At 38.0% G+C, this 24914-nt stretch overlaps 1 pseudogene; it reads right to left on the reverse strand.

The window, feature by feature from the left end:
- Positions 1–304: 304 nt before the first annotated feature.
- On the reverse strand, positions 305–1729 carry LOC101593128 (annotated as a pseudogene).
- Between the last annotated feature and the right edge of the window lie 23185 nt (positions 1730–24914).

A 24914-nucleotide genomic window follows, 5' to 3' on the forward strand; every position in this document is an offset into this window, starting at 1 on the left:
CCTCCAGGGCACTGGATGTCCTCTCTAAGGGGATCATCAAAATACTAAGACACCCTGCTCTAGAGGAAGTACTGTAGTAAGCATTCGGATGCAGCGCAAGCCAAGGCCCTAGGAAGTGACCATTAGACCACAGCAACCACGACGGCACTCCCTCCACCTGTAGCCCTCAGCCAGGCCACTGCCTTGTTGGGCAGACATCCTAATTCTCTGTGTTCCATAAATGTCCAACCAGCTGCTGGAAATTCCAGCTAATACAACTAAAACCTTAGACCTTTTCATCTTCAATCTCTTCTGAAAAAGGCCATTATTTTCTTCTCAGGGCCAGTATGACCCCAAATGCTACTGCCAGGAGCACCACGGTGGCAGCCCCTCCACACAGCATATAGACTTGCCCTTGGGCATGGGGAAGGCCTCTCCTTCCTCCCAGGGGCCTCCTTTGCTCTCGGTGGTACAGAGGGCACCCTCTCATGCACTCCTTGAGGCTCCACAGCTGCTGCCCAACCTCTTCTTCTCCAAGCTCCACAAACAGATGTGGCATGGCTGGTTTCCTCATGGAGATCATGTCTGTGCCAGGTTCCCTTGTCTGTGACAAAGTGGCAGTGACATGTGGAAGCAAGGGACTGGGGTTTCCAAGCAACACTGCTCACAGCTCCCTGGCTGTCAGGGCTGCAGCCCCAGCCACCTCCTCCACACCCTCAGGAATCTCTTCTTTCTCCACATGCACAATATCAGAGTTGGAAGAGTTGTTCTCACTCTTCTCTCCAGATCCATTGCTATCAAAGCTTTTGACTTCTTCAGGATCCATTGCAATCTGCTGCCAGGACTTGGCCCAGAGACACTGGGAGGCTCTCTGTATGCCAGCTCTGGCTCGCTGACAGGTAAACAGTCAGGCTCTCTGACTGCCAAGAGTTGTAGACTCTGGGGGTCTGACCTGTCCAGAGTTGTCACTGGGCAGAATGTAAATGCCACTGCTATCTTCTGCAATGATTCCAGGGTACTCCTCCTCCTCTGACTCCAGACTGAAGACAGTGCCCCGGCCACCTTCCTGAATGATGTACTCTGCTGCATGGTCCTCCAGATATGTCACACCAAACTGCAGCAGTGCACTCAAAGGTTCTTCACCACATCTTGTCAAATCCATTAGCATTTGTTGTAGCAAAACCAGAGGCACCAAAATCTTACTCCAACACTGGCATGAGCTGCAGTCTCCAGTACACATTCTTGATATGCTTGATAGGTCACTGGCTGGCTGAGGAGTACATGCAATGCTTTATGCAGAGGCTTTTTCAGGTCTTGGGACACTCTTTCTCCAAAATGGGCCAAGCAATCGTCCACTGAGCTTTCTGGGTTAACAAGGCTGAACACAGGAGAAGTGTGATGACCAAAGCCTGTGCTGGTGAAGGCTTCAGAAATTGTTTTGTCCAGGGATTTTAGCTCTTCTTCAATTTCATATTTAACTTCTAATAAAACTTCTGGGTCCAGAGATTGTGGTGCTATATCCAGTTGAACACCTTGGCATAAGGAAAGCTGTTGCTCCTGCAGTTCCAAGTAACTGAGAACCGCATACTTTGTTTCATAGTAAAATCCTAGAGGCACTGTAGTAGAAGATGCCATTGATTTGCCTGGCAGAGTTTCCCAGAGATCTTCTTACAGATGTGTCAGACCCCAAAGAGATGAAACAAGCGGTGGCGGCAGCAGTTGCTTCTGACAGGGTACCCCAGCGGCAGTGGCTGCTTTGACCCATGGAACTAATCTACCACCACTGCCATGCTGGAGGGTGAAGTCACCCCTACGTGCTTCAGTCACCACTGGTTTTGGGACTGGCCCAGGATTGTCTGTACTTTTAATCAGGGATCCTCAGTGTTCTCACATCTCCCTTCAGTTTAAAACCTTTTCTTTCTTTCTTTTTTCTTTTTTTTTTTTCTCCTAATGCCTTCAGGGAAGGTTTGGCTGGTTTGAGTTGTGGGGATCAAACCACAGCAACCTGAACCTGACTGCTTTGTTGAAGCATCCACTTAAAGAACTGAGCTACACTGAAGATGGTAATCTGTAATTGTAGTTTCATGCCTGGAGTGCCTGTCATTCTGGTCTTCTGAATACGAACTGCTTCTCATGATATGCCAGTTGCTGCTGTGCTGTCTCTCAGGTAAATGATTGTTCAAAAAGAAGGGGGTGGTGAATGAAGGCAGGAGACAGGAAAAGGAATATTGTGGGACTGTCCTGCTTCAAGGTTGTATATGGTTAGATTTCTGGACTTATGTGTAAACATAAGAAGTATATAATTCTTTATGCCTACTTTTTAAAATATATTCTAATTTTTAAATGTTTTTTCATCATATTGTATAGGGACTTAAAGTTCAACGTATCAATGCTTGGTGAAAAATACGTTTCATGTTATGCCTCAGATGTTTGATATTCAGACAGATAGTGAGGTTAAGCTTAACAGCCTAGGTTGTATGGTAATAACAATTAGCTTGTCTTCTGGATGGTTGACAACCTAAGTGTGCAGACCAAAATTAGAGAAAAAGGAGGGCTGCAAGGAAAGCCAACATTTTGGCCCTAGCCTTCCAAGGTCAGTTAAGACTCAGGACATATGAGAACTTTTATTGTAATGTCATGTAACTCGGTAGTGTCCCAAATTTTCTGATCAAGGAGAGTATGGGGCCAAAGAGGAAAGTGATTGATGATGTAGAGTGTGCCTAAGGAGAGTCACATGGAGAGAAAACATTCTCTCAGGCTTTCACAGAGAGCACATTGGCCAAGCAATGGCCGTGACTCATCTACATGGCTGACACTGACAAAAGTTCTACAATCTGAGGTACAGGATCTCAGGATAAATCCTGAGGGGATTTCACTGACCTTATCAGACTCAAAAGCTACAACCCTTGTTGCATAGGTCCTGCTTCATTTACGTCTTAAAAATCCAGCAGAAAAGTATAAAAACGAAATATAAGAAGTAAAGCCATGGTGTTATGTTGAGCTGTAGGGGACTTAGGTCAACAATTTCTGACATTGCCAGTCAAGAGGAAGACCCAATACTATTATGGACTACTGAACTCTTTTAGAATATTTTGCTGAGTTTACACACCTATAATATTTAAATGATGGAACTTAACAAAAAAAAGGGGATACAGATGAATGTCCATTTTGTATCTGTGTATTCAAAGTGGTTAGGATAGATATATAGTTACATTCTCTTAATGAATAGAGGGATTTGTTCTAATGATGTTTGTAAATAGGATATCAAGTCCGCATCTTGTACAGCAATTAACCACTAGGAACAATGTATGCAATGTGTTAATTATTAAAACTGTCTTACCGATTTGGTTTGAAACTGTCTCATTGCTATTTGTTTCTTAATAAAATTATTGAAAGAAAAAGAACCAAGCTAAGGAGCAGGCCTTATTCCCGATTTCTCAAAAAAATAAGTAAATAAATAATAAATAAAACCCCTTTGTAGTTTGCCTAAATAGAACATATCTAATCCATGAGTTAACAGAAATGCCACCTCATTCAGAACTTCAGGTCAAAATCCTTTCTGTAAGTTTCTGAAGCTTTCAGTTACAAAAGTGACCCCTCTTTCTCCTATGGCTGGCCAGCTCGAAAAAGCTGTAAGAAGGCATCTCAGATCTTCAATGGAATTTTTGAACAATGGGAAGCAATATAAATTTTGAAGAAATGCCAGTGTCAATATATATGGAAAAATATAAACAAAAATTAATCAGTAAGTATTTCAGGAAAATGAAGTCTAAGACACCCTTTGCTTTAAACAATTAATATTTAAGAGACCATGCAAATGATTGAGCTTCCCTCTGCAGCAGGATCTGCTAAAATACTTTAGGAGGAATGGAGAAGTGGCTCTTTGTAGTGAATGGAGAGGTGGCTCTTTGCACTCCTGTGCAAACAGGGAACACAGTGACAACAGTCCTTGCCTGTCCTTTGGGGCAAACTGAGTTACTGTCTCTTCCTTGCTCCTCTGATTTCTGTGCCATTAAAGCCACATGCAATTAAAACAGAGGTCAGATACTCTCCTTTACAAAGATGCACATAATGCTAAGCAAGAAATACTGAAAATCAACCATTAGAAAAAAGCTCTGTCATTTATCAGCCTGGGGAAAATCCCATGAGTCCAACTGCTGACTTCATTGTCACCCAGAAAGGAAGCTGCCCCAAAGGGAGCCCAGAAATTATTTCTTAAACATCCTCTTATAGGTGATGTGGCATGGAGCAGCCCATCTGGTTCCTCTCAAAACTATTGAGTGGCTTCAAGTCACTGGGAAGAAAGGACAGTAAATTATAAAAAGAAATCTAGGCTGTCCCCATATGTACAGTCGTTTTGCTCACTCATGCAGGGTCTAGGTTAAAGCAAATGCAGAGGGGAACAGTTTTGGGGAAGAGTTAATCTGAGTTTCATTAGACCTTATGAAAGCAATTCTTTATGCCTATAGGCCATCAACCCATTTGGTCCACTTCACTTTACAGGAACAGAACAGCCTCACTGAAGAACCCATCAGAGCCTGCTGCAGAACTGGGTGCCTTCTTCAATAGAATCACAAGAGTCAGTGTCTCTCTGGGTCTACATGAGGTGTGCAGATGGGATAGCTTTATCCTTGAAAAGTGAAATGTCTTACATAATTTAGAAAGGTTGTAAGCAAATATTATTTCAGTGAAGATAACATAGTAAGAATAGAATATATTAACTACAAAGGGAGATAAATAGCAAGAAATCTTTCTTTTTAAATGTGATACCAATTATATTTAGTTGCCTATATGAAATTATCAACACTTAGAATTATTTTTCTAAGTCTAATAGTCTCAAGATACTTGACACCAAAACCTGTTATACATATAAAAGATTATACATAGTGTGATGTGAGGATTATGAAACATATTGACTTCCTTTTTTGTGTATTCTACTAACTTAACCTTGTCAGACTGTACTTATGCTTTTCTCAATACAATTCTTCCACATGTTCCCTAAACATCTTCCTCTGTTTTTTTAACACAGAAATTATGCTTTCCCCTCCCTCCTTTCTTATGATTTCTGCATCTTTTATTTCACTTTTTTCTTTTTCTTTCTTTCCCCCGGAATGAATTTTCTCTTAGGAGTGGGACACATTACTGACCCTGCTCTTACTCTCAGCACTCGGTTAACTCTTTCCTTACCTAAAGCAGTTTGTTTTGTGCTATTCCTTGTGAATAATGGGCATTTTGCTTTTGCCATTTCACACTTAGGTGTTCCCTTTGCACAAGCACTATACAATGTGTGGTTTCTGCCCAATGCAGCAACCACAACAACTTCAGCAATGTCCTCATCGCCTCCTTCCCTAGCACTTGCTCTGCACACTGGGTTCCCAGAACAAAGATGGAGCTCACTCTTAGCTTCCTTCTGCAGCTCTGGCTGCTTCCCCTCTACTCTTTCCTCAGCCTCAGTAATGTGGAAATCCCCACATTACAATAGTTTCTGTTTTTTAATTTGACTGTCCTTAATATTAAAGCCATATTTCAAAATTTCAAAAATTTCTGTTAAGAAATAGCATGGAGGTTTTTGTGAGATAGACATTAAATTTTTTTGTGAATGAAAAATCAGTGCTACTCCCCTCTTCAATCTTTCTCTACCCATAAAGCAAAATTATATGCATTAATCAAAACAATATTAATATTCTCTCAGGCTTTCACAGAGAACACACTGGCCAAGCAATGGCCATGACTCATCCACATGGCTGACACTGACAAAGGATCTACAATCTGAGGTACAGGATCTCAGGATAAATCCTGAGGGGATTTCACTGACCTTATCAGATCCAAAAGCTACAACCCTTGTTGCATAGGTCTTGCTTCATCTTGGTCTTAACCATCCAGCAGAAAAGTATAAAAATGAAGTATAAGAAGTAAAGCCATGTTGTTATGTTGAGCTGTAGGGGACTTAGGTCAACAATTTCTGACATTGCTAGTCAAGAGAAAGACCCAATACTATTATGGACTGCTGGACTCTTTTAGAATATTTTGCTGAGTTAACACACCTATAATATTCAAATGATGGAACTAAACAAAAAAAGGAGATACAGATGAATGTCCATTTTGTATCTGTGTATTCAAAATGGTTAGGATAGATATATAGTTACATTCTCTTAATAAATAGAGGGATTTGTTGTAATAGTGTTTGTAAATAGGATATCATGTCTGCATCTTGTACAGCACATAACCACTAGGAAGAGAGTATGCAATGTGCTAATTATTGGAACTGTCCTGCCAATTTGATTTGAAACTGTCTCATTGCTATTTGTGTTTCAATAAAATTATGGAAAAAAAGAACTAAATTATTTAAAGCACCAAAATAATAATAATAATATTAATAATTTCCAATTAACACAGAATATTCTATATTTTATATAACAGAAGATACAGCATGTCATTTTGTCAATGCATAGTTACAGATTTTGAAGTTAGAAAAATGTCTACCTTTTTATTTTATGAAAGAAAAACATCACTACATTTGGGGATTTTGCATCTCACTAGAATGTTTGTTATTAGACTAGTTATTGAGAGGTTAGCAAAGCGCGCAAGCCACCTTTTACCTCTAGCTATTGTCATGCGGAAGCTGGAGTCCTGTGTGCTGCACAGAAGCTTTGTGCCGTAGGGGGCACTCGACAGGCATTGCTGACTGTAGGGGAAGAAGACACCACAATTAATGTCCATAACACACACAGACACACAAACATACTCAACTTCATTTATGGAAGATGTACTTCCTAAACTGGATATATTTGGAGACAGCACTCTTATAGAAATAGTTAAGGCTATCATCAGTCCTGAGAGCAGGGCCCTAACCCAGTATGACTAGTGTCAATGAGAAGAGACAGGTGAAGGGTGCTCTCTCTCCACCATGGGAAGACACAGGGAGAAGGCAGACATCTGTAAGGAAGGAAGAGAGCACTCATCAGAGGTTCAGCAGACAGCACCTTGTTCTTAGACTTCCAACCTCCAGCATCAAGAGAAGTAAATGTCTGTTGTCTAGCTGTCCAACGAGTAAAGTTTTGTTATGGTAATCAAGCTCCGTAACACAATGGCTGAATAGTTACTATCATAATTTTTAGTTAAATTGTTAAATACAAAATTTAAGAATTATTTCCTATCCAGCCCATACAGACATTATCATAAACATTTCTGATCTTCACAGCCTTTATAGAACTCATGATAACATAATCTGACTACTAAACTCTTTATAGAATCTGCAATTTCAACATGATTTAGAATATTTAGGCTCCCTGAAGATTTGCAAAAATCAGTAAATCAAATCAAAATAAGTCTTACTTTGGAAATCTTGGAACTTATAAAATTATGCATAATAATCTTAATGGCAATTATAGGAAATATTCACTTTCTATTGATTATTATGAAGTGAAACTTTCTAATCACTTTGCATACATTATATTATTATGTTTGTTCTCATAATACTCTTTTTGGGAGGGCAGAACCAGGGATTGAACTCAGGCTCTTGCACTTGCCAGGGAAGTGCTTTATTCCACTGAGCCATCTCCCCGGCCAATACTTTTTTGAAACAGGTATTATAATACCTCCTATAAAGATGAATAAACAACCCAAGACAAGTTAGGGAACTTTGTCAGTCTCATCTAGTTAAAAAAGAATTGAACATAGATTGGATTCTAAACAACTGTACAATCCTTTCACTGTCTTATTCCCATCCTCAGATGTATGTCCATGTAGTCATTCCAGGTTGTTGTGATGTTATTTCATATGCACAGCATACCTGGTATGTATCATGTTGTATCTTTACACACAGAAAATATTGTGTACTTCTCTTTGTGTAAATAAACTATGGGAAAACATCCACAAAATACCAGAGAATTTCTTTTTTACATCCCTCTTTACACTTCACAGAACAAATATGAAAGAATGGCCTAGTCATCTCAATAAGAAAAAGCTATATATCATGATGGATGCTTGTCTCAGGTGATCTAGACCTAACTTTTCACTAAACCAACTGTCTTAGTTACTTTGTGGCTAGACACAATGCCCAACACTCACAAATTAAAGAAGTTTACTTGGGCTCACAGTTCCTAGAAGTTTCATTCCATAGTCAGCTGGCTGCAAGGTGGGGCAGCATACAAGAGGGGCATCACAGAGGCAAACTGCTCTTGGCAGTGCAGGTAAGAAACAGTGAGAGGGATCATTGAAGCAGGAGGAAATAGAGCCTTCTGGGCCACACCCCAGCAGCTCACCTCATCCTACCAGACTCCACCACCCAACATTACACTTGGCAATAAACTCATCAGTGGACTAAATCTTAGTGGATTAGTTAATTAAACCTCAGTGGACTAATTCCCCCATGATCAAATCACCTCCCCAAAACCCCACCTATGAGGTCATGAGGCTTGGGGAGGGGCATCTACCATATCAAACATATCAACCATAACTCAAACTATTTGCATAATTTTATTTTGTCTTTATTCTATGAAACATTTTGTTCCTCTCAGTGCTATTGTATGACCAATGATAACTACTGGATAATGTTAAGTTTTAATCCACATGATTCAGGGTAATATAGCATGCATTTCTAAGAAAAATATATACAATTATTTATATGTATCTGTTATAGGCACAAATTGTACTTCCCCACTTATATGACCTGTTCTTTTAGTTGTAAGGCAATTTCTACATAAGTCATAATCCTTTCTATGATACTCAATGTATAAAATATTAAGAATTAGAATCAGCTTGAATTAGACATTGAGTTTACAATGTCTATAGACTACATGCTCTCTTTCTATCTCTGTATCAGTGTGCCACATTTTCACACAGCTTCCTAAAAAACAATCTTCTATGCAAATTTACCCTGCTCAATATATTTACAGAGCAATTAATGTTAGCACAGTCTAAATTGTTATAAATATCTGCATGTTCATGTCAGGAATAATATGCCTGATATTTATGCTCCAGGTATGTGTTCTAAGTGCTTTATAGTCACTAGCTCATGTGTTATTGCCCATGTGAGGATGGTACCGCTTTCACCCTCACTTCGATATGTGAATGTGAGTTCTCATTGACAATGAAAGGTGTTCTCCAGAACAATCAGGCCACTGTCAAAACTGGCCACCTCCTGTTCTAAGGGGAATTGGTTTAGTCACAACTTCCTTATTATTTTAAAAATAACAAATAGATTTAAGAGTTACAATGAGGTCAATGCCAGCTGAGTAAAGGCATTCAGGATAAGAGTAAAAATGAAAACAATTCTTTATTTCCATATAATTATTAAAAACCACAATCACTTCATTCTTAGAATAGTACACAATTCTCTTGATAATGAGATCATAAAGGTGGAAAATCCAGAGGACAAAATCCCCTAGAAAGCCCAAAATATTTTTTGAATTTTTAATATGCCTTTCTTTCAAAGTATGATATCAGAAAAGTCAGTTCCCAGTTAAAGGCCTCCATGCAAGAAACACTGCTATTATAATAATTAACAAAGCCTACAGGGTTTTAAAGTACAAGATAATTTAACTACAAATTTTACATGTCAATATAACCAAAGGTAATGAGACCACATTACTAGAAAGTACAGAAGTGTTAATTACATTGTAAATTTTGATGATTACATTGTATGGTAAGCTTCTCAACTCATTCACAGATCAATCATCGACTTTCTAATTTGAGCATTAACCTGTACTGATAATCAATTTTAATTTTGTTATAAATTTTTCCTTATATAACTGAAATATATTGATCCTAAGCTCATAAAATCTCAAATCAGCTGAACAAAATTTGATAACACCTATGAGAAAAGAGTAGTTCTACATCTTCACTGATCTGTCATACATTCAAAAGAAGAGCTGTGTACACATTTGGTCACTAAGAAAGGACACAAGCAATTAAAGCCATTCCAATTCCTTCACTGGCAAAGAAAACCTCATTCAATAAGATTGCATGGTTTGGATGCTATACTAGGACAGATCCTCAAATATGCTTAAGCTAAAATAGTCTCGGGACCCCCGTTATGGCACTTGTCCCTCAGCAGTCTTAATAAATATGAGACTCTCTTTAGTTTGTGGAGTTTCCACCCTTCCCATTTTAGATGAGATTCCTGGGTCAGCCACGTTGGGGGTGTCAAAGAGATCATCAGCCACACTGAAACTCAGTTCACATCCAGACCTGGTGAGCCAAAATGTGCCTTGCAGCAAGTTCTCTGGTTTATTACTACACACATAGAGGTTGAAAAACCTTGGCTTACGTTTTCCTGCCTGCACTGAGATAAGGGAAGAGCCTCCTTCTCTCAGGCACTTGCCATATTATAATTAAGCTTGCTATGCAGTGTGCCTACTCTTGAAAACTCTGAAGGCTTATTTCTTCAGAACTGAAAACTTTAGAGCTGTCTTTAACAGAGCTAGGAGACAGATGGTAGGAAGGTAGAAAGCCAAAGAAGCTCGATACCCAGGTGCAGTATGTACTTCCATAGATGGACCCCTTCTAGCTTTACTGAAGAATCAAAGATAAAACTAGTGAAAAGTAGAGCAATGATGACTAGTTGGCTAATGTTGCTATACTGCTTATTAATTAATTAATAATTAATATCCATAATCTTCCAACGGTGCTATACAGTGAGTAGTATTTTGCTTCCTTTATAGATGAAGATACAGAGATTAAGTGAGTAGAGTTAGGGATACTAATTCATACAATTAGTAAATGACTGAGCTGAGATCCATGTTTGATTTGTCTACCACAACCAGGCTCTGCTACATGCTGATTTTTAATTTGGACTTCAATTTTAGTTCATTCTTCACTCTCTCCCTAAAGCAATGTAACTTTTTAAACCATACACATTACTATATCTGCATATCAATCCCTTCCAGTGCTAAAATTAGGAGGGGAAACCCATATGCTCTTAAAAGAAGGCACACTCAAAAGGAAACTGAAAAATACCAGGGACTGAAATGGGTTGTTAAATAGATCAGAATGTAAACTATAAAGAATCCGGCCATGCTCAGATGAGCAAATCTTCTCTAAAGACCGACAGAAAAATGGAAATACCACAGAATGAATAAGGCTCTTCTCAATTTTCTAAAATAAATGCAATATTCACATTTCCTCTATGTGGTGCATTACTGACCTTCTTCCTCTGTGTGAGCAAACATTCACAAATATAATCAATTCAGCTGAACAAAACTATTATACCAAAAGGGTATAGCGAGCTAGGTGTAAGACTCAGGCCCATTTCTGAAACAGTCGAAAAATCTTTTGTTTATTAAAGAAGAAACTAAACATAGTGCCAAGCAAATTTAGAAACAAAACCCAAAAACCTACTAGTTGCTTCACCTTTTATTTCAATCTGGGGAAAAAATAAAACTAGTCAAGATTCCTTGAAGTCTATTTTACAACTCTTCCCATGAGACTGCAAAATAAAAGATAAAACTGGTAGAAATTACCTAAAATGTGAAGATGGCAAAGAGAGCTATCACTATGATTAAGTTATAAATGACTTTGGAGGTTTGGGCAGGCTAAATCTTCCAGAGAGCTGAAAAAGTCATTTAAATCTGAAGATAGTAACTCTCTCCCAGTGTATTGCTCATGTATTGGAACACCCTCTTATTAAATTATAGTGTTTTATAACTGGTGAATAAAATTGGTATCATGTTTACTATACAAAACTCCCTGCCATTTCTCAAATGGATATATATATATATATATATATATATTTTAATATAATATTGAAATTTAATATCTAAAGCACTAAGCAGTAAAACCAACCTGCCTAGTTTCAGAATCTGTTTAAATTGTTTTTTGAATTTTGTATCTAATAACATGCTACAATAACAACGAAACAAGATTAACACTATGATAGCATTTGTTTAGGAAACCAAGACTGTTGCTATGGTAACAGACACTGCATATCTATGGAAACAGTGACAGTGTTGTAAATAATGATACTGAAAAGCAGAACCTGATAAACTTAGCATATGAATTCTACGAAAAAGAATAGAGTATATGGTAAAAAAGAAGTGTATGGAAAGTGGAGGGAGAAAAAAATTATATTTTTTGTAAAAAGAGCGTTGTCACATATTTTTCTCATGCTAGAAGTTTTAAGCATGTTTGCCAAACTTTGGCCTTTTATTGTCTTCTCTTAGTTACTCTCTTCTCACTAATTATTAAAATAATAACCTATTTATACTTTGTAGAAAAGTTCACTAAACACATTTTGACTCAACTTTAGCTTGATAGCATTTTAAAATCCAAAGTACTTTTCCTGAAAACAGTAAAATAAAAAAAAATTACAGAAACCTTGTCTAACCTAATGACATTTTCAAGTTCTAAAGAATTTTACATTGTGTTATTAAAATAAAATTGGTATTTTTGCTGTAAACTCTGAAGCCTGTTTCACTGAAAGTGTTTTAATGCTGTAAACATGAAGACATTATAATCCACATGATTTTGTAACGATATGGCACTTTATTTTGCTGGCTACACCATGTGCTGCTAGAAAAGAATGACTGTGTCTTGCCTTGTATGGTCTGATTCAGAGATGACTACCACAAACAGAGGAAACAGTCACATACTGTGACACCACTAAGGAAAATCATGAAAGGAATAAATACACAATACATAAAAACCAATCATGCCCTATCATGCCAAGGCCCTGGTATTACGTGGGTTGCACAGTAATGAATACATGGAAACTGATCTCGCCTCATTTCATATACCAAGCAGTTACGATCATTTGAACACTGTGAAGTCAGAGCAGTAACTCAGAGGAAGTGAAGGCAGCTGGATTTGGGCCGCATAAGCCAGCTAAGAGTTCAGGACTTCCACCTGGCAAGCACCCAGAGTCCCAAGCTTTTCTCTGTCAGGCTCCTCTGTTTCCCACCACTATTAAGTTTGGCATAGAAGTGGACACAGTAATTCTTTTGGAGATGAAAGCCTTGTTTACTCCTTTATTGTTATTCCCTCAATTATTATAACATCTTGGCAAGAAATGTTTCATACTAAAAGACTACGATGTTCTCTAGCATTTTGTAGAACTGTAAGATCATGCTTTTGCTTTTGGTTTTGTTTTACCTTGGCATCTTCTTGTTTTTGAAGATCCTCTTAAAAGGCAAATAAACAGTTTAAATAAGTTCGCCACGATTCCTGAGTTTTCATGCTAGTTTTGGCCAGGTGAGAACCAGGAAAGGCTCTGGGGAATTGCTTATCTGCCCCCCTCAGAGCAGCCCTGCTCCTGATATAAACAAATCCCTCTTCAAACATTTGCTTTGAACTGTGGGCTCTACTGCTTTCAAAAAACAAAAGCAACTTTCTAACCTACTGCATAGAAAATTCCCTCCAACTTTCATTTCTGTGATTCTCTAATTATTCTTCAGTATGTACTGAATTATAAAATGCCTGCTAAGACTTTTTGACCTTTGTTTAACCAGAGGTGTGAGTCAGTGATAAGTGACCATGTATTTAAAATCACAAGGCATTTCTTGAATGTGTGACAAATGCCAGGAGCTCTTTTTGCAGAGACAAATGGGGAATGAGGCCCATAGAAGTGCAAGAACATCCTGAGTTGAGGCTGACCACCTGGGTGAGGGCCCTGTGCAGTCTTAAAGACATTCTCACATGACCTCGAGCTTGCTCTGATGTTCCGCTGTAATCATTTAGAAATTCTTAGTCATGTTCATCACTGAACTTGTGTTTTTAAGGCAAGTCTGTAGGGTAATAAAACACAAACACAAGAGTGGACCCAGGGAAGCAGATGCAGGGGGTGACCCAGGGTCCTGAGACGCTGTCTCATGCGGCTCTAGCTACACAACAAAGTGCCAGACTAGGTGGCTGAAACAACAGGATTTATTTTTCTTCCTGTCTTAACACACATTCTACAGGGCAGGTGGAAAGAGAATTAGCTCACTCCTTGGGTCTCTCATAAGGACACTAATCTTTTTCAATCTGAGCTCCAACTTTAACCTCCTTGATCTTAATTATTTCCTTACTCCAAATACAACACAGTGAGAATAAAGGCCTATAATACATGAATTTTGAGAGGAAATCACTCAATCCACTGAAATATTAACCTAGCTTTGTTTCTTATGACTAAAATAGAAACAAGAGATTGTTAGGTAAACACCTTAAGAAAACTTAGATTCGTTAAGTATTAAATTTTCCAAAGGTCTTCCATGGCATGGAAAGGTCCTTCCTATTCATATAATGGAAAAAAATTATCGTATATATGCATAGTTTATTGAAAACCATGTAAAGAGTCACTTGCTAAAAGAAAAAGACAAAGATTATATGTAACAATATTTAAACATATAGGTAGTTGTAGACAGGTTTTACAAGGGAGTAGATTTAATACAGAACACACAATTTATAGGGTTATTTTATAATATTCACCAAGAGTCAAATACAGTAGAGTGATAGAGATCTAGCCACACTCTAAAGATTCAAAAATCCGGCTGAGGGTCTGGAGCCCTCAGCAATGTCTTGCACAAGTCCAGCTGAAGACCTAGAGCCAAGGCAATGTCATATATGATCCAGCCGGAGGCCTACCGTCCATGGTGTTATGCTTGCTACATTGCATCAACTTGAGAAGTCTAAAAGCTTAACTAAGAAACTCAGCAGTTCTACATCCTGGGATTTAAAGGACATGCCCTTACTGCTCTAGGATTTTGTTCATTATAGCAATTTAAGAAGTTTAGAAGTTCAGCTAAGTGACTCAGCTGGAGCCAGGGTCCTCATTCAGCAAACATCTTGCGCCTGTGCTAAAGGAGGGCAGGGAGATGGTGTGAGTGCTCCACCCACCCAAGAGCAGGTATCCTGCACACAATATGAGGTAGAAAAAGACACGTACCTTCTCTCTTTTGGATCTTGTTATTCTAGCTGTCAAGTGCCTCCTTAAAGTGTTGCCCCTGGGCCATGCCAGCCTGCCTTGGAGCCAGGGAGATGGTAATTATGGACTGAAATCTCTACAAACTGAGAGCTAAATAAACCTTTCCTTCCTTAATTTTGGCCGTCAGGTATTGGTTCTCAGCAAGGATAAAAAAGTAACCAATACACATGGCAACCTTGACTACCAGTGCAGCTGAGGCTTAGAGGCCACAGCAATGTTTCATGAAAGTCTGTACCGAGGATCTGCACTGGGAAGGCCCAAAGGTCAGTGGTAGAAGACAGAATGTCTGGACCAGTGGGATAAAGGATCTGTGCTGGATTGAGATTGAGGGATCTGTACTGAAGCCAGGAAGTGATGCTCCCCAAGAGAATACTGCAACCATTCTCAGTGATAGTGAGGATCCAAGTTCCTCCAATGATGAGAACAGCTGAGCTGATATCAGGAAAACCAGCAGGACGAGCTTCACCAAGAGAATCAATAAAACAGAGCACCTTCCCCTCCAGTTCTATTTTTATGCTATTGGCACCCACAATCCTCAAGTGGTCCTTACACATCCAGTACCACAACTATTGTGTTTCCTAATAATCTTTCATGAATATTTACTATATTTTGAAATTAAGTTTTAATTATCATATTAAACATATTAACATAATAAGGATAAAATAAATATGAAAACTAATGATATTTAATGCCACTTTCCACACTATTAAATTGACTAGTTAATACTTTCCCTGTGTTCATAAATTTAAATTGTACCAAATTACTAAAATTTAAATTTGAAAATTCTGTTAACATTATTTTACGAACATCAGATTTCAAATGCAGTTTGAATATACTAATAGTCGTGAGTGGCAAAAAAATTATCCACTACAAGTGAATGAGAAAGTTGTTTGAAAGCATTCTCTAGTGAAATCATACTTTTCCAAAGGAAATTTTATATGATGTTCCAATATACAATCCAGGTTGAAGTGAAAGTCTATTGTGGAGGCTGAGTCAGAAATCTCTGCTAAATCCCGGTTCCCTGGGCAACAGTTCAATAGCTATAGGTTGGTATATCATGCAGAGCAAAGGGGAAGCCTGGGGCCAGTCCACTCGCTAGTTAGCTATGATTAATTTTCAGAAAGTTGTTGCATTGGTATTAGTGGATCAGAGCTCTCTAGTGTCTCCTCCAGTGCTATGATATTGTCATCTGTGCTTACCTTGGATAAACGATGCAAGTGCATATTTCAAATTGTGGAAGCTGAATCTGAAATATTACACTGGACATTATTTTAAATCTCCCACTTTAATTTATAAATATCTTCCAAGGATGATCCCTCTTGCAGAATACATCTTTTACTTCTGTACTCCCTAGCTCAATGCTCTTCTTCATTGTTTGATTTTTAGCTTTTTCCATTAAAGAAGCCATTGTGCCACTGCTGTGATGTTTAATTTTATGTGTCAACTTGGCTGGGCCATGGAGCTAGATAAGTGAACAAACATCACTCTAGATATTTCTGTGAGGTTGTTTGGGATGAGGTTAAAATATTATCTTCCACAATTTTGTTAGGTCTCAGTAAAAGTCCTTAACATAATGAAGAAAAAGACTGACCCTCCCTGACCAAATTTTCCCATTTCTGCAACAATTCTTGGGACTTGAAGAGCAACTATTTCCTAAGTTTCTGGGTCCTCTATCAGATTTTAGAGTTACTGAGCCTTCAAAATCTCATGAGCTAATTTCTTAAAATTATCTATTTATCTACCTATCTATCATCTACTGAGCTACATATCTAATTTTCTCATTGTTTCTATTATTCTGGACTACCCAAATATCAATTATCATATCACAAAATTATCAATTTTATCATGATGTTAAATAATACATTACATTAAAAGGAATTCCTCATGAGTGTCATATTCCTGCACATCTTATGGGTAGGATCAGTAAGACTATTCTAGGCCATCTTTTCAGAAATGTTTAAGTAATGAACAGTTCTCAAAGACAGAGATAAGGTGTCACTCGAGCAGGCAGGCTTACTGCTACTATGAAAGACTGTATACTGTGTTCCAAATTCAGGATCACCATCTGAAATGCAGTCCATAGCATGTACAAATGTCACCTGACCCTCTCTGAGTCAGCCTCATGAGACTAGGGAAGAAGAGAACTGAAATTGCTGACCTGACCACTTCCACCACTTGAGTCAGAGTTCTTGTCTTTGACCTAGAGTATTCGCATCTTCTGTCAGCACCCATGAAGTGATGGCAAGCTAACTTGGAAATTTATAAACAGGGTAAAATACTAGATTCTTCCAGTTCTTTAGAATTTATGTAAAAGATATGTAAGGTTTATAACTCTGACTGCTTGATTTTTTTTTTTTTTTTTTTTTTTTTTTTTTTTTTTTTTTTTTTTTGGTGGAACCGAGGATTGAACTCAGGCCCTTGTGCTTGCCAGGGAAGCACTTATTCTACTGATCCATCTCCCCAGCCCCAAGGTTTATAACTATGAGATCTTATTCTTCTTTCTTAATGTGAGCTGTGCTTTTACTTCTATAAAACAATGCAGCACAAGGAAAAGGATGTAATCTCTGAAGTTAGGTCTAAATGGCTTTTATGTGTATTCCTCTCACTCTTGATCACCTTTTCTCATGGAAACTGGTTACCATGATATGAAGATGCTAAAGCATCAGTGAACCAGGGAGAGGATCCTCCAACCCCAACCAGATGAATGGAGCCTCAGCAGATACTATGACTGTAGCCTAAGAGAGAGTTAGTCAGAATCACACAGAAGACGTACCCAAAACCATAAGCCACAAATCTGGGAGATAATACATCTGCATTGCTTTAAACTACTGTTTTAAAAGTAAATTGTACACAGCAAGAGATAACTAATGCAGACTTTAAACATCATACCAAAACATCTGTTCTCAAGCAAATTAAATAAAAATAAAATTATAATACCCCACACAATACAAATTTTTAAAAAATTGAAGTTAGTTTAAAGCTTGTTGTTGGCACTATTATGGAATCACAATACTCATTCTGTGGCCTTTCTACTAGAACCACAGCGGAGAACAAAAGACACAGAAGCCATTCTGTGGAGGTTTCCAAATAAAAAGCCATCTGTCGTCATTCTCCGCACAGTATGACAAAACCAGGAGAGGAGGAACAGGCGCTTCCCTCTGGGCTTCTGCACAGGCAATTACACAGTGATAGGTTTAAAAACCAAAGAAAATGTAAAAACTCTGAAAGTTCAGCAATGGCGTTAGAAAGGCCTCCTCTGCTTTCTGCTGAGGTGTGACACTGGCCAAGTCATTAAAGATCTTTGACTTCTCAGTGATTTGCCAAAAAAGAATGAAAATGGTAATACCTAGTCATTTTGGCAATTTTCACTATTAAATAAAAACATAATAGAATTTTCCATGTAGTAAACATTGTGTAAAGGAATTCTAGACATGACACTTTGACTGTAGCACTTTTAACATATTTAAACCATCCAGAAACATGCTTGGCCTTTGGTAGGTAAAAAACAGATCTTTTTTTCTGGCTTTTCACAATACAGGAGATTTACACTTGATCACGTGTCCATGACTTCAGTTTACATGTCCTAAAATAAAATCCATTATTTCACTTCTCTGTGATGATGGCAAACATATTCTTAAAACTGCTCTCTAGAAGAAAATAATTTATCCTTTGTGATTACAAAGCAATAAACATTAAAATGAATCATACTGATGAATATTTAAAAGCTACTGTTATCCAGAATGACTCTGGTCTTATAATGGAAGAAGCATCCTCACAGTCAGAGTCATGGGAGGGCAAGGGCACCCTCATTCCTTCCCCAAGCATTCTAATAAAATAGTTCAGATCTCATATCTGGGACCTCAAATATGAGGGGCACATATGCTAAGATTTATACAAAATTATCAATTGGAAAAGAGAAGAATATAAACCTCTACCTCTATAGATATTTATTTGTACCTGATTCATTTTCAAATTGATATATTTTATATAATTTGTAAGTCTGAAATATAATGGAAAATCTGCATATTTATCATACGAATGTCTTTGGAGGTTTGTGGTCAAGATATTTTACTAATGGAATTTGTTTCCCCAAAACATTTGGAAACCTTTGCCATAGATCATCACTAAATTTAGACTTACATTCTATCTGTAAAGTGCACTCAGTAGGCAATCTCCTGCATGTTTTATTGGGACTGTACCACAAATTAAATGGAAATCAATTTTCCAGATGTGAGGAATTTTCACCAGTGGACATGTTTGGCATATCACAGATGGAGTGTGTGGTGGTTCTTGGTGAACTCAAGGACTGTTAAGTAAAGTCATACTAAGATGCTCTTTAGAGGCAGATGTTTGATGAGATACTTTCTCCCTTCAGGCTAACTCCCAAGTTATGTGTAGAATAGGAGCGCTGCAGATGGACAAAGAGAAAAGTGCAGCACTGGAAGGCTTAATTCAGAAAGACTGGTCAGGTAGTGAAAAATTAATCTGACTGGAGAATGTCCTCATTGCTTGCAGGGATCTGTAGGAATTTGGAGTCTTCTCGCTGCTTAAATGATTGTGTTTGACTGGAGATGTTGTCTACAGTGCCACACAGTTTGATGTACCTAATTTGAAAATCCCATAACTAAAATATGCTGCCAACACTGAAAGCATTTGAACACCTGCCTGATATCACAGGTAGAAAATTCTATACGTGACTTCATCGGATAGGTCATGGTCAAGTTATGGGATTGCTAAAAATATTATATAGAATTTCTTTCACATTATACAAAAAAACATAAATGAATTTCATCCTCTAGATGTGTGCCACAGGGCTGGAGAGATGGTTCAGTAGAATAAGTGCTTTGCTGGCAAGCACAAGGGGCTGAGTTCACCCTCTGGTTTCACAAAAATAAATAAATAAATAAATAAACAAACAAATAAAATAAATTTAGACTTACAACTGACACTTAGCATTTATAGAACTGGAACTAATTGGGTCACCCAGCTTACAACAAGCATGTTTCATAAACATACAAGATAAAGTGACTGAATTTACTGGCTATTTCAGAATTGTAGATGAAGCTACTATCCTTTCTTCCTTGCAGATAAGGTATGTCTATGTAATAATGCCAAGTATGAAGTTGCATGAAGCAATAACTTAAGGGAAAATTGTTCCTGACCCAGAGACTAATGGAACATAATTGCACTGTGGTTTAGAATGTTTTCTGTCTTTGCTACTCATTAAGAAGAGATCTTTGGGTTCTCTGACAGCCTTTGTTCAGGAGTTGAGCTGTTCACACTATATCTGGTTTTAAAGCAGCTATCCATTTCTAGAACAAATGGCAAGCAACAGTGAGTTTGCTATGAGAAATCATATTCCTTTATGTGCATAAAGATGCATTTTCTACTGAATTACAGACAAACGATAAATTCAATGTACATTAATCAACATGATGAAAAAACACTCTGTGGGTAAAGAACTTAGAATACAAGATCATTCACTGCTGGTCTTCTGAACAGTATAGTGTGTCTCATACAGATGTCAAATGTACATTTTATTAACTAAAGATCTCTACTCACACTATGCAGATTGATATTTTATCAGAATCTTCCCAGTTACTCTGATGAGCACTTTTAAATGCAGCATCAAATTTTTCCATCTATATTTTGATTACTGCAATATTACATTAGAAATACTTTCTTGTAATTTTTAATTCAATAAGAGGTAATACTAAATCATATTCTTATAAGTACACACGGCTTAGATAAAGGTCTTTAAGTCTTACTGGTGCAGAGATGAGTGGCATATTAGTGCAAGCATGGCTGTCCTACACGTACTTCAGAGAATGTACTTGCTGGTATCGTTCCTTCACAGGAGACCAAGGCATTGAAGGAAAGGTGAATTATTCCCTGTATCCTTCACAATTCATGAATGTCCAGGAAGAAACTATGCAAAGCACTAGCGAATTCTTTTTAGTGACACATTGCAAATTTTGGAGTTTCAGAATGAGTCAGATTTCCACTGCGGTTTTACACTCTTACTTTGTCTTACTATATTTGATATTTCAACTTACATCTTGAGAATTTCCTCTGAGGAAAATAAGACTATAATGATACTGTACACTGAGCAGTACGATTAGAGGTGAATGAGCTGTTGAAAGAGTGTGATTGCTGAAATGTGTCATAGCAAACTTGCACATGTAACTCAAAGAAAGCTAGTGAAAGAGGAAGCTTTCAAAGAGGTAAAAATTGTATCTTTAAAACCTAATTCAACTAATTTTAACATATAATTTTTCACATTACTTATGATTGATTATTGAAAAGGTTATCTGACTTGAATTTTTACAAATGACATGAATATTTTATCATCCTGAATAAAATCCAGTTTTCTTTAATGATTTCAAATGTTTTTATCAGGCAATGAGCATGTTCCCATGAGTATTGCATGTAAGTGAATTTTTCACTTTTATAATTATTATAGATTTATAGAAAATGATCAAATCAAACTTTGCATTTGCTTTTTTATTGTTTAAGATATAAATATACCTCTTCCATTATTTAAGCATTATGAGTCTTTCCTCCTCCACAGTAGGATGCATTTTACCTACCAATGTGTGTTTTCTCTGCCTAAAAATGCAACTTTCTGTTCTGGGCATAAAGAGCCCAGTGTCTCTGCTTCCAGTGAGCACATGATGTGCTTTGCCCACTTAGCAGTGGGGTCCTGACTACAGCTGCAAGTTTCAAAAATCATGGAGTTCTCTGTCTTTCTCTAATGCATGGCCTTCATGTGATTTTTCTGCACCTCAGCTCATGAGTCTTTTCTAATAGGATATGTTGGTTGAATTATCCTTACATTCTTAAGCTGATAATCTGTCTCCTATTATTGCTATGGGACTTGTGGAGATCATTTACTAAATACAAGTTCTTCTTGGGATTGGATAATATCTCATGTGCTTTTGATTTATTGCATGCTATTCATTTTCTATGGTTACCACAAAAAGTACTATGAACTAGTAGGAAAGACAATAGAAAAGCATCATTTCTAGTCCTAGGGGGTAGAAGTCAGAGAGCAAGGTGTCCATGGAGTTGGTTCCTTCTGAGACTAGGGGAAACATAATCGGTTCCAGACCTCCTTCCCAGCTTTGATGTTTTGTTGGCAATCCCTGACATCCTTTGGCTTGCAGATGTATCATCCAGTCTCTGCCTTTGTGATTCCATAATCTTCTCCCTGGTTGGGTGTTTGTGTCTTATTCTCCTCATTTTACACTGCTACCCATCATGCTCCATTAGGACTCACTTAATGATCTCATTTTATCTTAATTGCCACTATAGAGCTCCAAGTTACAGTCTGAGGTCTGGAGATGAGGACTTCAAAATATAGATTTAAGACAACTCAACCTGTAATGCCTAGTGATGTCTGGGCACTAGAAGATGTCCCCAAGTCCTGTAAATTATTGACATCATGCTCATGAAGCCCTCTCTGACCAATATGCTAACATTTGAGATGGTAGAATGGGATGAGAAATATTTTTTAACAAGTCTCAAACTTTTTGAAGAATCCCAGTTGTTTTTGTTTGCATGATTTTGGCTCTTTTATGTTATTTTATTATGTATTTTATGTATATTCTTGAGACACAGTCTCACTATATAGTTCAGGCTGACCCTGATCTCACTATGGAACCCAGTGATCCTCCTGTGTCAGCCTCCTGAGTGCTAGATTACAGGTATGCACCACCGTGCCAGGCTTTGGCTCACCAGTTCTTAACTCTTTTCTTTCCTCATTATACCACCTATAAATTGACAATGGCGGAAATCAACCCTTACTTTCTCATTCTTATGGCTTTGTTTGAATCAACAAGGTATAAGAAGGGTTTTTTCTCTCTCTCTCTCTCTCTCTCTCTCTCTCTCTCTCTCTCTCTCTCTCTCTGAAGTCTTGGTTGCACTTTTTAACTGGGCAATCTAACAAACTGTACTGACTCAACTTCAAGCCAAGAGAATTTCCTTCTATTACTTCTTCCTTGAAGTCATCATATTAGGTAGAATAAAATCAAGTCTTTTCTTTCCCTTTTAATTCCAATTTCTTTTATCTAAGAGTTAATGAGTTCACCTGGGTTTAAGGAGATTTGTAATGGATCTTTAAATCCTTACTATTATTATTTTATTATAACATTGGGTTATTAATACCAAACTAAAAATGTCACTCAGTATGCAAAATGAAGTGATAAGTACCATTTAGCTTTTAAGAAGTACATTATATGAAGAGCCCATTATGAAAATAATTTCGGGTTATAGCCAGCTCTCAAAAGACTGGGGAAATAAGGTTTTAAAATCAAGGTATTTCAGGCCATTATAACAAATAAATTTGTAAAACATACTAAATCCCAACAGAATAAGTGCTCTTTAGAGAATAGTGACAAATTATACTGCTACTATTATTTCAAAAAATAAAAACTAAAGATTCTTGTCACTTGTGGATAAAACTGCTGACATCCAATGATGTTAATAACAAGGAGCTACATTTAGTAGACCCTGCCAGGCTGCAAGGCTGTTGGGGTCCCCAAGCAGGAGGTGGTGGAAGGCCTCTGCCTGACATTGCTGCGAGTGGGGGAAGGGCAGACTCACATCCTGGGCTGTCCCCGCAGTGCTAGAATTCCAGGCAACTGCCCAGCCACTGCTCAGCCAGCAAGCTCTGATCACCAGCTGTGAATGTGAAGGTGAGGGGGAAGGGAGAGGAAGACATCAGGGACCCTGTACTAGAGAACACAGGAGGATGAAAACGAGAAAGGCACCCCTGGTCCCTCCTCAGGATAGTGGGGGTGAGGCTGGGGGTCCCATGTACGCATGCTCAAGGCTGGTTCGGGACACACACTGTCCTGATGCTCAGACTGAATATAGATAAGGGAGGAAATCGTGAACTCACTGTTACATCTGCAGTACTTTGTACTGAGGATTAAACTCAGGACCCTGTGCTTGCTAGGCAAGCGCTTATTCTACTGAGCTAGTTCCCTGGCCCTGTTACTGGGACACAGATGAATGAAGTAAGGCTTGAACAAAGTGCTCCAAACTGGGCAGGGAATTCACCCTGCTTCCATTAAAGTCAGTATCCACTCACAGATGTGGGTATAAGCTAGCTGACATGAATGCATGCACAACAAAATCGCAAGACTGTTATAAATAATAATAAGGATATTAGACATTTTGCATTCACTGTTGTGCTTTCTTTGTTATATGAAGAACATCCTCTTGTGTGTCTATGTGCATGCATTTTTGTGTGTGTAAGATCTATCTGTATATACATTCAGAAAAGTATACTTGTTTTTACTTTAATTTGCTAAGTGAGATAATAATTTAAATTTTAAAAGATATATTAACAAGAATTTAGTAAAACTTCCCCTTTTGCTGAAACAGGGCCTCATAATTTAGTTTAGGTTGGGTAGGACTCACTACATAGCCCCAAGACTACTCTCAAACTCATGGAAATCCTCCTGCCTCAGCCTTCCAAGTGCTGGAATTACAACTGTGCATCACAATTCCTGGCAGAAATTCCTCCTCTTAAAAATGATTTCGAAGTAAATTTATCACACAAGATGCTCATGCTTATGACTTAGAATCACACTTCAATTTTTTAAACCAGACTCAATATTCCTCAAATTAATTACCAGATACCACCCACAGTACTTCACAGAGTGAACCTCAAATAATGATAACTTGTAGATTCTGAAACTGGGAAGACTGAAAGGTATTGGACTCATGGTGAACCTCCTGTTTTCAGCCTCCCCAGAGCTGGGATTACAAATGTGTGCCACCACACCAGGACTCTGTTGCTGGCTCTGGGGGCAGGGCCAGCACTACACATGGGACTGGGGATCAAACCCTGGTACCTACACCTGCCAAAGGAGGTGCTTTGTCCACTGAGGTATCTCGCTGGCCCTTCCAAACTGTTTTAGACAATGAGTGCATTACTCTAAAAGTGTTTAAAGATTCAGGTAGAAGTCGTGAGAGTTGCAATACACCAAAGTAGTAAATTTCTTGCCTACTTGCATGCCATGCACAA

This window comes from Octodon degus, unplaced genomic scaffold, assembly GCF_000260255.1.
Source record: "Octodon degus isolate 3935 unplaced genomic scaffold, OctDeg1.0 scaffold00145, whole genome shotgun sequence".
NCBI classification, from domain to species: domain Eukaryota; kingdom Metazoa; phylum Chordata; class Mammalia; order Rodentia; family Octodontidae; genus Octodon; species Octodon degus.